This window comes from Ochotona princeps, chromosome 21 (genome assembly GCF_030435755.1).
Source record: "Ochotona princeps isolate mOchPri1 chromosome 21, mOchPri1.hap1, whole genome shotgun sequence".
NCBI classification, from domain to species: domain Eukaryota; kingdom Metazoa; phylum Chordata; class Mammalia; order Lagomorpha; family Ochotonidae; genus Ochotona; species Ochotona princeps.
Genome location: NC_080852.1, coordinates 21460185 through 21472685, shown reverse-complemented (window position 1 = coordinate 21472685; position 12501 = coordinate 21460185). Strand labels below are relative to the sequence as shown.

At 44.6% G+C, this 12501-nt stretch overlaps 1 protein-coding gene across 10 annotated transcripts in view; it reads right to left on the bottom strand.

Annotated features, from left to right (window-relative positions):
- Positions 1-12501, bottom strand: part of ERC2 (ELKS/RAB6-interacting/CAST family member 2) — an 899314-nt gene that overhangs the window by 846957 nt on the left and 39856 nt on the right. For 8 of the 10 annotated variants that reach the window (XR_009247350.1, XR_009247349.1, XR_009247351.1 and 5 more), the window contains exons 1-2: positions 12265-12378; positions 11107-11174 (exon numbers count right to left, since the gene is read on the bottom strand). The exons of 1 other annotated variant lie outside the window; for it this stretch is intronic. The gene's annotated coding sequence lies outside the window, so the exon portion shown is untranslated. Of the gene's footprint in view, positions 1-11106; positions 11175-12264; positions 12379-12501 lie in introns of those variants that run through there. One more of the 10 variants, XM_058678724.1, reaches the window with a different exon arrangement.

Sequence of the window (12501 nt, the reverse complement as noted above, 5' to 3'; positions counted from 1 at the left end):
AGACCATTTCCATTCATGAACTTTCTCATACTGGTTTCTAAAGCAGTACACTACGAATTACTCCAAGTACTTCCCCCTATTAGTTTAACAAAGTCAGCTTCATTCTGTCCGCTAACTGCACCCATGTGCCAACATTTTTAAGTAAGATCCATATTCACAGTGCTCTAAAGTCATTAAAAAGAGCTTCATCCTGGTTGGCATTTGGAGAGACGCTCAAGTCCTATAAGTAGTATGGAATCTCACACCACACCCCTCACCTAGAAGATGGTCTTTGAGGGGTAGGTGTTCACCCTAGTGCTTAAGCTGTTGCATCCCTTATCAGAGTAACTGAGGTTGACTCCTGACTCCACTTGCCACTCCAGTTTCCTGCTGATGCAGGCCCCAGAAGGCAGAAGGTGGTGGTTCATGCAGATGAGCCCTGGCTACCGATGTGGGAGAACTGCATTGAATTCCTAGCTCCTCAAGTTTACTTGAATCAACCTATCTTTTGTAGGCATCTAGGGAGTGAATGAGGCGATGGGGGGGGGGGGGGGGGAGGGGGTTGCTTTCTCTTCTCCCTGCTGCCAAATACTTAAAAGACAAAGATGCAAAGTGGTCTTTCAAAATTATTAAAGCTACATAAATTGTGTTTGAACAATGAAATCAGAATAGTTGCTGCTAGGATTTCCAAGGTTAAACTCAATTGCTCTATTACTCTCAAGGCCATCTTGCCACGACAGTTTCAAGCCCTATAGGCAACAAATGCAGGTAATTTTTGCCATTTTAAAAAAATGGAACTAAAGGATATGGGACAGTTTAGTCTCTGGTTGTATCAGTTCCCTACTTGAAACCTCTTCAAGGTCAAACTTGGTCACTCATTGCCTTAATAGCCCTGTCACTCTCTCTAGTCTCCCTCATCACCCACCTCCCTTGGACAAAGCTAAACCCCAGATCTACAGGTCACTCTGCTGTCATCTCTTCTGATTCTGAACCTCCATCGTCTTGCTCACCTTGCTCACTGTGCACCTGCTGCTCCCTGTTTGTATCAGTACTTCTCCCACTCACAAATCTCCAAAATCCTCCAAGATCATCTGTATGCCATCCAGTAAGAGCACCTGTTGGTGGCCAGCACCATGAATAGTTGGCTAAGTCTCTGCCTGTGACACCAGCATCCCATATGGGTAACAGTTCGTGTCCCGGCTGCTCTACTTCCAATTCAGTTCCCTGCTTATGGCCTAGGAAAGCAGAGGAGGATGGTTCAGGTCCTTGGGCCCTGTAATCCCTTGAGAGACCAGGAAGAAGCTCTTGGCTTCTGGCTTTAGATCAGCTCCACTCCAGCCACTGCAGCCATTTGAGAAGTGAACCAGCAGATGGAAGACCTCTCTCTCTCTCTGTTCTTTAACTCTGCCTTTCAAACAAAAACAAAATAAATATTTTTTAAAAACCTGTTAGTAACGCCTACCACTTTGTCTTATGTCCCACCAGGCACTATTATCCCTAAATGCCCAAATGACTTATCTAGTCAGGAGTCCTTCCTTGTGGTCAGACAAGAACTAACACAAAACAAACATAAACAAATACAATGAATATATAACATTTTGACCTAACTCTTGGTTAATAAATTCCATTTGAAAATGTGCGAAAATGACATTATTTAATTAAAACTCTGCACGAAGAAATTTGATGTGAAAACTATCATTCTAGAGCTGAACAAGGGCCTTTTGAAGACAATTAATATAATGGGGGACACCAAGATCCCAAATACGGAGAAAGCTTTTGGCAAAGCCCAGAAAGGCAACCGAGGCTTCTGGCCCCAGGCCAGTGCTCCATCTCTGTATGCAACAGAAACTGCTCTGAAGTTATTTTAAGCAACCATCCAGGCTGTGAATTCACAGTTATTCATCATCAACATGTTTGAAGTCTATACATAAAAAGGTAGCTTCCCTACCACCACCACCAAAAAAAGATAAAGAATTTCCTCGTTCACTGTTCCATGCTCCTCAGGCGGACAAACAGCAACTGTTGGAAATCAGTTGTCTGTAGACCACCTAACATCAAACAAGATCCATTTCCACTGAGCACAGCAGAAGGTCTAGCCATCCTCCCATTGCCAGCCCCATGTCTACTTTAAAGTCTTCAGGATAGATAAAGAGACAAAACGGGAAAGACAAAAGGCAGGAGGGAATCTTTTAGCCTGTAAGGGGAAAAATAAACACATTCCAAATGGAAAGAAAAGATAGCAAAATCCACCCCTGAGAAGCAAAGATGAGTCAACAGCTACACTCCTTGATCCACAGTCATTCCCTGTGAGGTGATGGCAGCTGCCTGGGGCTGGCCAGCAGGAAAGTAGCCTGGCCAACCTGTCTTAAACCAGACATAACAAAGTTCTCTTGGTAGAAGTCTAACGCCCATCCGTGTCCCCAGGAAAACAAGCAGGGATCCCAGGAACAGCCCAACCTCACCACTAACAGAGCTGTACAACTCTCCACCCCAAGCAACTCCAATCCCCTAAACTGGCCTTTAAACTATCCTCCCAGACTGCACCTACATCCTTATGGATTCGAGAAATGTACTGTATAAGAACTGGTTACAAGATTTGAGTTCTTATAGGGAACCCTGTTGCTTCCTGTTATCATTAGTCATACCCTTTTAGCAGAAATGTCTCTCATGGTTTGCATAAGGAAGTGAGAACATTCTTAAAAAACAATCATGCTGTTGATTCCCATTCAAGCCCTCATCTTCTGACTGAGAAGTTGCTTTAAATGAATACTGGTGGTCGGCTCCTAATCCATTTAGGGAGCTTGTGATTCATTCACATCCTCAAGTCACAGAATGGCAACTACATTCAGAGGTGGGGAAACAAAAGGACAGGAAAAAAAGGTGGTGATACCAGAGCACCATCCATATACACACACACACGCTCATGCACGAATTACAAGGGCAAAATGAAGACTGCAAGCAACAAACTGTGGCAAAATAACCCTACCAGTATCACGTCTCAGTGAAGCTGGATAATCACCAGCCTCTGGCCTACAGATGTCTCCAGAGATGCCCTCTGACCCAGACTCCTCATTCAATGCAGCTATAATCTAACCAATGACTTTCAGAAAGCAGTGTCTGTTTCCTGAAAATGAAGACTGCCCTTCTCCCTTTTCTTCTCTCTCACACTCTCTTTTTAATTTTGTTGAGTGCCCAATAGGTGCCAACAACTTGAGATTTCCTGGGCTCTGACCAAGATGAACTCTGCTTGGCAGAGTCAATATGAGTCCAAGAACAGAGGAGACAGAACTTCAAAACAACAAATCCGAAAAATCTACCATGGCGAAGGAATAACCAAAAGGTTAAGAGCAGAACTTGAGGCACAGCTCAGGGAATCCACCAGCCCAGGGATGGGACAGAAGCTGAACTACAACCAGAGAGGAGCTATTGAACCTAAAAATGAAATGGTCTGGCTCTTTCTGGTGTTTTTCATATTGACATTGGTGGGGCTCAGTGGTTACAGAACCAGAACTGTGGGGCTACACACTGCTTCTTCTACTTTTCTCAGTAATTCAACAACCTTGAGAATCAGGCAGACAAAAGTTTAAATTCTCTCAGCATTTATGGTCAAGAAGTTCTTCTGTTCTTCCTTCATCCATTCAACACACATTTTTTGACCACCTTCCAAGTGTCAAACGTTTTTCTAGGGACAATGGATACAGCAAAAAGCAAAAGCCCATGGCTTCCATGGAGCAGACCAAATTCCTTGAGCCTTTCCCTTCTGTAAAATGAGGGTATCATATCTACCTTTAGAGTAGTATGAAATAAGCAAAAGAGGGCCCAGTGTGGTGGCCTAGCAGCTAAAGTTCTCACCTTGCACGCGCCAGGACCCCTTATGGGCACTAGTTATAATACCAGCAGCCCCACTTCCCATCCAACTCCCTGCTTGTGGCCTGGAAAAGCAGCACAGGACAGCCCAAAGCTTTGGGACCCTGCACCTGCATGGGAGAACCGGAAGAAGCCCCTGGCTCCTGGCTTCAGATTGGCTCAGCTCTGGCCATAGCAGCCACTTGGGGAGTGAATAACCAAACAGAAGATCCTCTCTGTCTCTCCTCTCTGTAAATCCGACTTTCCAATAAAAAAAAATAAATAAATCTAAAAAAATGATCAAAAGAGAGCACCTAGAACATAGCAAAAGACTCAATAAAGGGTGCCCTTCCTAGAAAAGAACAAGCTTATCCTCACCTCCCAACTGGTGTATAAGTTCCAAGTGAGGAATCGTCTAGGTTTCATGTCTGTATCTACGACAAAGTAGAAACCTAATAAATATTTCACAAATCAATAAATAAGCACTTTATCAATGGCAATCATCATCATAGTAACTGGTGATCAATAGTCCTCTCCAACCCTAAGGGATTCTATTACCTAAAACTGCAGTAGAGCAGGCCTTTAATTTAGGGATTAAGACTTTCTACATCTGATGTCATACTGGGTTCAACTCCAAACTCTGGTTCCTGACTGGAGCCTTCTGCTAACTTAGACCCTTGGAGACAGTGGTGATGTCTCAAATAATGTTCCTCCCACTGGTGTGGAAGAGCTGGATGAGTTCCCAGCTCCCAGCTTTAGCCTGTCAGACTTGTGTTACAAACATTCGAACAATCAACCAATAGATGGGAGGCAGCTCTATCTCTGTTGTCAAGAAGAAAAAAAAAAACACTTAAAAAAGGGCATTAAAGGATTTTCTAAAATATAAGATGTACTTCACAATTTTTTAACAAGAACACCAATGTAATTAAGCTCAAATATTTCCAAGAAAATAAACTATGAGTACAGAGACCCGCATGAAGAGCTGTTGTAGATGCCTCCCAACTGCTTTCCTAAATGACAAATAAAGGCAACTAGACCAAAAGACGTCCAAAAAGTAAGTTAAATAATGTCCAGCAGATGTGTAAAACATGAGGCAGCAATAAGGATAAGCTAAAAAGTGCTGAGGAGGCCATCACAAACTTTTATGGCTTAAAACAGTGACCATCTATCACTGGATCACATACTATGCCCAACTCCAGCTGATTAAAAAAGCCTTGTTCACTTAGGGCCTGAGCAACCCTGGCAGATAGAGGCTCAGTTTCAATGTGCTTCTATTAACATCACAGCAGCAGAACAGCACTGATGGTCTCACACTGGAGACTAAACTCTGGGGGGGAGAAGTGATACCAGTCACTTCCAACACGGGTCTGGGGCCAGAGAAAAAGTGGCTGTGGGGAAATACTAAAATTCTCTGCTGCAGATTATATCAAACATACCAAACTGGGGAGTAACAAAGGGATTTAGCAAAGAGGATGCTCAGATAAAACACCCAGACAGCTAGAAGGTTCACATGATCTTGGCTCTGGAAGGCTTTGTAGGGATCACTTGAGAGCAGTGGCCTCAATGAAAAAGACAGACCACATAAGCCTAGTATCCTGAACTTCCAGAAAGATTTGGGATTTTTTTTCAGTCAGGACACAGAGGATCATGTTTAAGTTTTTATTTACTAAAGTGAAAAAAAAAACTAATAAACATGAGTGAAAATCAAATCCTTTATTTCAAGATTTAGAAAGAAAAATAAACCAGACTCAGTGAGTTAAAGTTATTCCATCAAAGAAGCTCCAGAATATTTTACAAATAAGTACATTAACTGATTCTTACTGGAGCACTCTCCAACCTCATCCTACCTCTCTGCTGCCTTTAACCAACATAACAAAGCCAGACCCAGACCAAAAACATGCCTTCAAGGTCCTGGAGGGCTCAGTAAATGATAACAACAACAAGCAGAGGCCCCTACTCTACAGCATTAATAATGATTCATATCCTATTAGCAATTCTCCACATTACTCATTCCCTACTGCCCAGCAAAAGCAAAGCCCTCGGTAGAAGTTAATACCAACCTTGGGGAAATTTGGTTCTCAGAATATTACAGATTAACAATAAACTATGATCTGCTCCCTTCTCATGGTGCCCACTCCGTTTCAGATCCAGATTTCTTCCTCCATAATTCATACTAACACCAGGCCCTTAAGCATCAAAGATCCTTGAACCTACAATACATGATGTTTTCAAATCACTGTCTACTCATTAGCCCAAGAAGTCAAACTCAAACTTCAACCTGGAATCCAGAAGCCCCCTGAATCTTCTGACAGGTGCAGGCATTGATGCACAAACTGGACCCCATACAGGATGCCTGCAACTGCAAGACCAAGATTTAGCCACTGAGTCATGGAGTCGGGCCCATGTTGCAGCCATTTTCAAAACAAACAAGGCCCAGTCCCAACCGTTTCACTTCCCATCCAGCTCCCTGCTTGTGGTCTGGGAAAGCAGTAGAGTATGGCCCAAAGCCTTGGGAATCTGCACCCGCATGGGAGCCCTGGAGGAGACTCCTCGAACCTGGCTTTGGATTAGCTCAGCTAATTGTGACCATTTAAGGAGTGAACCAACAGATGGAAGATCTTTCTTGCTGTCTCTCTTTCTCTTTGTAATATGCCTTTCCAGTAAAAAATTTTTAAAAATTTTAGTAAAAGGAAAAAAAATAGACCAACAAATGGAAGATCTCCCTCTCTCTCACTCTTTCCATTGTACTTTTAAATGAATAGTTTTCAAGTTCATGGAAAAGGAAATTAGCTTATTTTGACTTTTAAAAAAATTGCAAATCCTGGCCGGCACATTGGCTTACCTAGCTAATCCTCACCCTGCAAAAGCCAGTATAACATATGGATGCCAGTTCGTGTCTCAACTGCTCCACTTCCCATCCATCTCCCTGTCTATCACCTGGGAAAGCAGTAGAGGACAGCCCAAAGTCTTGGAATCCTGCACCCATGTGAGACACCTGGAAGAAGTTCCTGAATCCGTGCTTCAGACAGGCTGAGTCCTGGCCATTGGGTCATTTGGGGTGTGAGCCAGCAGATGGAAAATCTTTCCGTCTCTCCTTCTGTCTGTAAATCTGACTGTCCAATAAACATGAATAAATCTTCTAAAAATTCCAATTCCATGTAGTTTTTCCCCAATATGTATTTTCTATTAAAACTATGCAAACCTATCACACTATTAGAATTATGATTATTACTGTTATTATCGACCTGTCTGACCCTCTGGCCAACTAGAGCAATGCATTTTATCCACAAGTGCTCCTAACAATTTATCACTACTCTACTTGAATTTTCCAATTTCCTCCCTTCCTCCTACTGGCAAGCACCATGGCACAGGACGCAAATCCAGTAAAAACTGCTAAAAAACTGCATTGAACATTGTCTGTTGGAACTGAATGCTTTCTACTAAATAGTTCTAAGAACTTAAGTAACTCATGTATATTCACATACTTGCTTTTACTCTCAGACCTCAAGAATTAAACAAAGTATATGCCAGAAATGCAAAAGTTGAACACTAGATTTAGAAGCTAGTGCTTAGCTTAATGATTAAGACTCCAATTAAGATGTTCATGTTGTATATCAGAGTGCCTAGCTTTGATTTGGGGCTCTGGTTTTTGACTCCAACTTCCTGCTAGTGTGGACTCTGGGAGGCAGCAGGTGACAGCCCAAGTAACTGGGTCCCTGCCACCCAAGGGTGACAACTCGTTGCTCCCAGCCTCAGACCCATCTTAGCTCCAGCCATTGTGTGCACTGGAGAAGTAAACCATAAACCAGCAGATGGCAACTCTTTCATCTATTTCTCTCTTTCTCTCTCTCTCTTGTTTTGTCCAAATAAAATTATCAATGAAGTGACATTTGTGCAGTTTAGCTTGATTCTGGAGTTCAAAAGAGTATGCTGTCACTTCAGCCTGTGCCCCAGAAGATGAGTGGAACGGAACCCAATATGGAGCTTCCACTGTAGCAAGCCCAAGAAGCCCCGCCTAGCTCAGCTAAATCAGTCAAAACAAAGGACCCTGGGTGTAAAAATAAACACCTGCTGGGTACATTAGTCAGAGAGCTGTTTCCCTGCCCAAGTTGATTAGCATATCTTTACCACTTGATATATGTTAGTATTTCTTACATGTTCATTAGGTTTTTGTTTTTCTTCACATAAGAACACGCAGCAGAATCTCCTCCATTGCTTCACCCAGGGGTTTCTGCCTTTGGATTAACTGTTTTAAACTCATAAGATCCACATTATCATTATCAATATTTTGGAGGTTTTGTTTGTTTTTTGCTTTCCATTTGTCTTACTAAAATTAAAAAAATAAACAAAGCCTCAAGGAATAGTACAAACATGGCTGAAACTGAATTTCTGGCTGACAAACATCTCACATACAACAGCCAAAATGCTAACTTATGGGCTGATATTTTCTTTTTTCGTTTGTTTGTTTTTTTTATTATTATTTATTATTTTTAATTCATTAATTACATTGTATTATGCAACACAGTTTCATAGGTACTTGGGTTCTCCCCACCCCTCCCCAAACCCTCCCACCATGGTGGATTCCTCCACCTTGTTGCATAACCACAGTTCAAGTTCAGTTGAGATTCCCCCATTGCAAGCATATACCAAACATAGAGTCCAGCATCTTATTGTCCAGTCAGGTTCAATGGCTTCTTAGGTATACCCTCTCTGATGGGCTGATATTTTCTAAAAGGCTGGGGTTACGGGGGCAGGGCAGGTATAGGGACGACCTTGGGATGCCCACATCCCATACAGCAGCTCTGGCTCCACCAATTCCAGCTTTCCGCTAATGCACAACTTGGAAGGCAGCATGTGATGGCTCAAGTACTTGAGGTCCCTGCCACCCATGTAAGAGACCCCAATTGTGTAACTACCTTGGGCCTGGCCCAATCCTTCCTATAGACTGAAATGGAGCTAAGATTGTTCTCTTTCTCTCTTCCCCAATCTGTGTGTGTGTGTAACAGAAAGAGAGAGAGAGAGAGACTGTGTGTGTGTGTGTCTCAAAAAATGCAAATAACCTGGGTCTGGTGCAGTGGTCTAGTAGCTAAATCCTAGCCTTGCACACCCAGGATCCCAGGTTCTAATCCTGGCTGCTCTACTTCCCATCCAGCTTCCCACTTGTGGCCTGGGAAAGCAGTAGAGAACAGCCCAAAGCTTGGGATCCTGTACTCACGTTGGAGGCTCAGGGGAAGCTCCTGGCTCCTGGTTTCAGATCAATTCACCTCTGGCCATTGCAGCCACTTAGGGAGTAAACCAGTGGACATAAAATCTCTCTCTGTACCTCTTCTCTCTGTATATCTTCCTTTCCAATGAAAATAAATCAATATTTAAAAAGCAAGTAACTTTAAAAGTTATAAAGGATAAATGATCTCCTAGCAAAACAAACAAAAATACAGATTGTACAAATGTTAACCAAAATTTAAAAAATCTGTTCAGGTAAATTTCTGGATTCCAATACCATGCATCTATGTTATTTTGACAAATTTATTTCACCAATGGGAAGGCAACGATGAGCTTTAATTCTTGTAGTTTTTCCAACAGAAAAAAAGAGGATCATGCTCTTACAGAAATAACTCTAAATATAATTATATTTCATCTCTAATGAGAAATTATGTTTTCAGAAATGAAAGAGAAGATACAACTCCTCTTATCAAGGGAAAGAGATAATCCAATAATGTTAAAAGTGCTTAACCCAGACATAATCAAAAACCCACGTGAAATTTAAGGTATCAAGAAAAATGGAAGAGTGTAGATTTGGGATTTGGTTTTCTTTGTTTTTTTATCTTATTCTAAGTCACTAGCATCAAGTTAGCAACTACGTTGCCATTAGGTATTGGGCCAAAAGTGATCTCTAGAAGTGTATATGATACACAGTCACTGTGTCTGCCTGCTGGCAGATGTAACAGACTCACCAAATGGAAAAGCAAAGAGGCTGCTGCAAGGACCACTACCACAAGAACAAATTCTTCCAAGCTCATCCCAGGCTGGCACCCATCCCATCACAGACCAGACACATCCCTACCACACCACCAACATGTGAATTCAAGCCTGTGGCCAAGGTCACAGACTCGGGGTCAGACAAATCCAAGCCAAAGTGCTTGCTAGATCCCTAAGCTACAGAAGGTTCTTGATTCCTTTTAGTCCCCTCATCTATAATTTGGGGATGACCGTAGTATACACACCTCCTGGCATTCTACAAGGTTTTGTTTGTTTTGAGATGCAGGTAAAATACTTGGCAAAGTGTTATCACACATAACCAGCAGACTAAGGACAAATGCTACAAAACAACCTTGACACCCCTGGCCTCTACATGAAGACCATCCTCATGTGAGTGTATTCTGGCTCACAAGCTGTTTGTGAAACACTGAAACGTGTAAAGGCTCCTACCCAGCTACAGCTTCTTTCAGGCAAAACTCTCTACATCATTCATTTTTCTACTGAATTCAGAGAGGGTGTTAGGAAAAAAAAAAAAAAGGCAATCCGCCTTCACTAGTAAAGAGTGCAGCAGGCTCTGGACCTACACCCCTGAAGCATCCACTCATGGAAGTCCTGGGAAAGTCACCATTCCATCACCATTCACATCTTCTCTCCTGAGAGAGAGAGAGAGAGAGAGAGAGAGAGAGAGAGAGAGAGAGAGAAGCTTTTATAAAAGAAGCAAGCCAACAAGGTGGCTCACATTAGAAAAAGGCAGTCTTACTCCCTCAAGGAAGAATATGGCTTAACCTCACCCGTCACCTCCAAACTGACATCCAGCAAAAGAGAACAAGGCAGCCACACCTCCAGAAGTTGAGTTCCACTGTCAGAATGCAGAATCCCTTCTAGTCGTATTAATCTGTACACAGCATGCCTGCCTGCTTCAAAAATATCGCATAAATCCATCCCATAGAGCCCAGGAGCCAAGGTCGGTTTCCAGAGAAGCAGTGTGAGGACAAGGACAAGAGTGACTGTGGGAGAAAAAATGCCACACCCTTTTCCCTCGGACAGCTCCGTAGTTAATGGTGTCTCCCTGAAAGACAGCAAGCCTAGAGGAACGGGTGGCCCTCAATTCCCTCCCCTCAAAATCACCGCTGCTACCACCCCCCAACTCATTCTCCACCCAGACACCTATCGTCTTCATCTTGTAAGCCAACAGCCTCAGTAGCCCCAACTCCTACAACAAGCGATAATAAAATAAACGATAATAAAATAAAAGGCATGGCAGGGGACAAGGATTAGGACAAGGAAACATATCAAACATACTTGCTTCCAAGCCCATTTTCAAGAGTTTTCTTCCCGCTTCTCTGTCTCTCACAGCTGGAACTCCATACCTGGTGGAAACCAATGGTTAAGTAAAATCACTGATGTAAAGAGCCAACCAGGAAACTAACCATGACAAGTGGGAGCTGCCCTCCTCTCCCAAGCAATGATTGGCTCTTGGGGTTCCACCGGTCCCCGTTCCACCTACATAAGTGGCAGGTGTGGCTGTCAATCACACAGGCAACTGACAATTCACCGCTCAGGGAGTAAATTGCCTTTCATCCAGCCAAAGCAGGTAGCCGCCTAAAATCGATCCTCTCCTAAAGGCACGGACCCTCCCTCTACGGCAAGAACAGAGACCCTTAAGTGCGAAATAAATAAGACAGGGCCAGAGTTTAGGAGCGCAATTTTATTATCGCGCACCGAGGCAGCCCTTAATCCCACTGTCCTGAGATGATCTTTCAAAGGCTCGGAATAGAATTTTTCTAAGGGAAAATCAGGTGCACCTTCGTGAGTACCCCCCCTTTTCTTGTAAAATTAGCTGTGTAGAAGGAGGGCAGCGGTGCCTTCAGTTGCACACCGTCTTCCTTTCCTCACACCAGCCCACTCCCTCTCCCTGATAAATCCGGCTGCATTTTCACTGACACGGATTAAAAAAAAAAAAAACACGCTGCCCTCGTTGGCCCACCCAAGGCAGCCTGGTACACCCACCCTCTGGGCTGGGCCCCGCCACCTTTCTCTACTCGTTCCTGCGGAGGGAAGGACAGAAGGCTTCCTCAAGACCCCGGCGCCGGTGGACACCTCACTCCTCGAGGCTAAGGGGCAAGCCAGGCGAAAGGGTGCATCCGGAGAGAAGAAAGGCGATGCCAGTGAGGGTGGCTGAGGCAGAGGGGCTGCAGGAGGTGGCTGGCACGCCGGAGAATGTCGTGCACTTGCTCTGGGGGCTTACACATCCCATGCAAATCCGCCGGAGGCCGCCCCGTGCCCTCCCGCCCCGCCGAGACTGCCCAGGTGGGGGCGGATGGTTCACCCCTCGACTCCCCGATAACGCATTGCAGCTCCCCACGAGCGAGGGGGCACCCGGCACGAGGGATGCCCGCACCCCGGCGTCCCCGAGGGAGACAAGCACCCGGTGGCCCGGCCCGGGCGTCGGCGTCTCACCTTTCCGCGATGCTCGCTCGCCCCGGGGCCGTCCCACATGGATTTTTACAACCTCACGTCGCCTCAGCCCCGGGCGGGCGGCCGGCCGGGAGGAGCCGGCGCCGGAGCCCGAGCGTTCCGGAGCGAGAGGAGGAGGAGGAACGGGGCGGGGAGTCGGGGTGAGGCGGGAGGGAGCGAACAAGCGAGCGAACGAACGAGCGAACGAGAGCGACGGAGGACGACAAGGCGCGGGAGGGC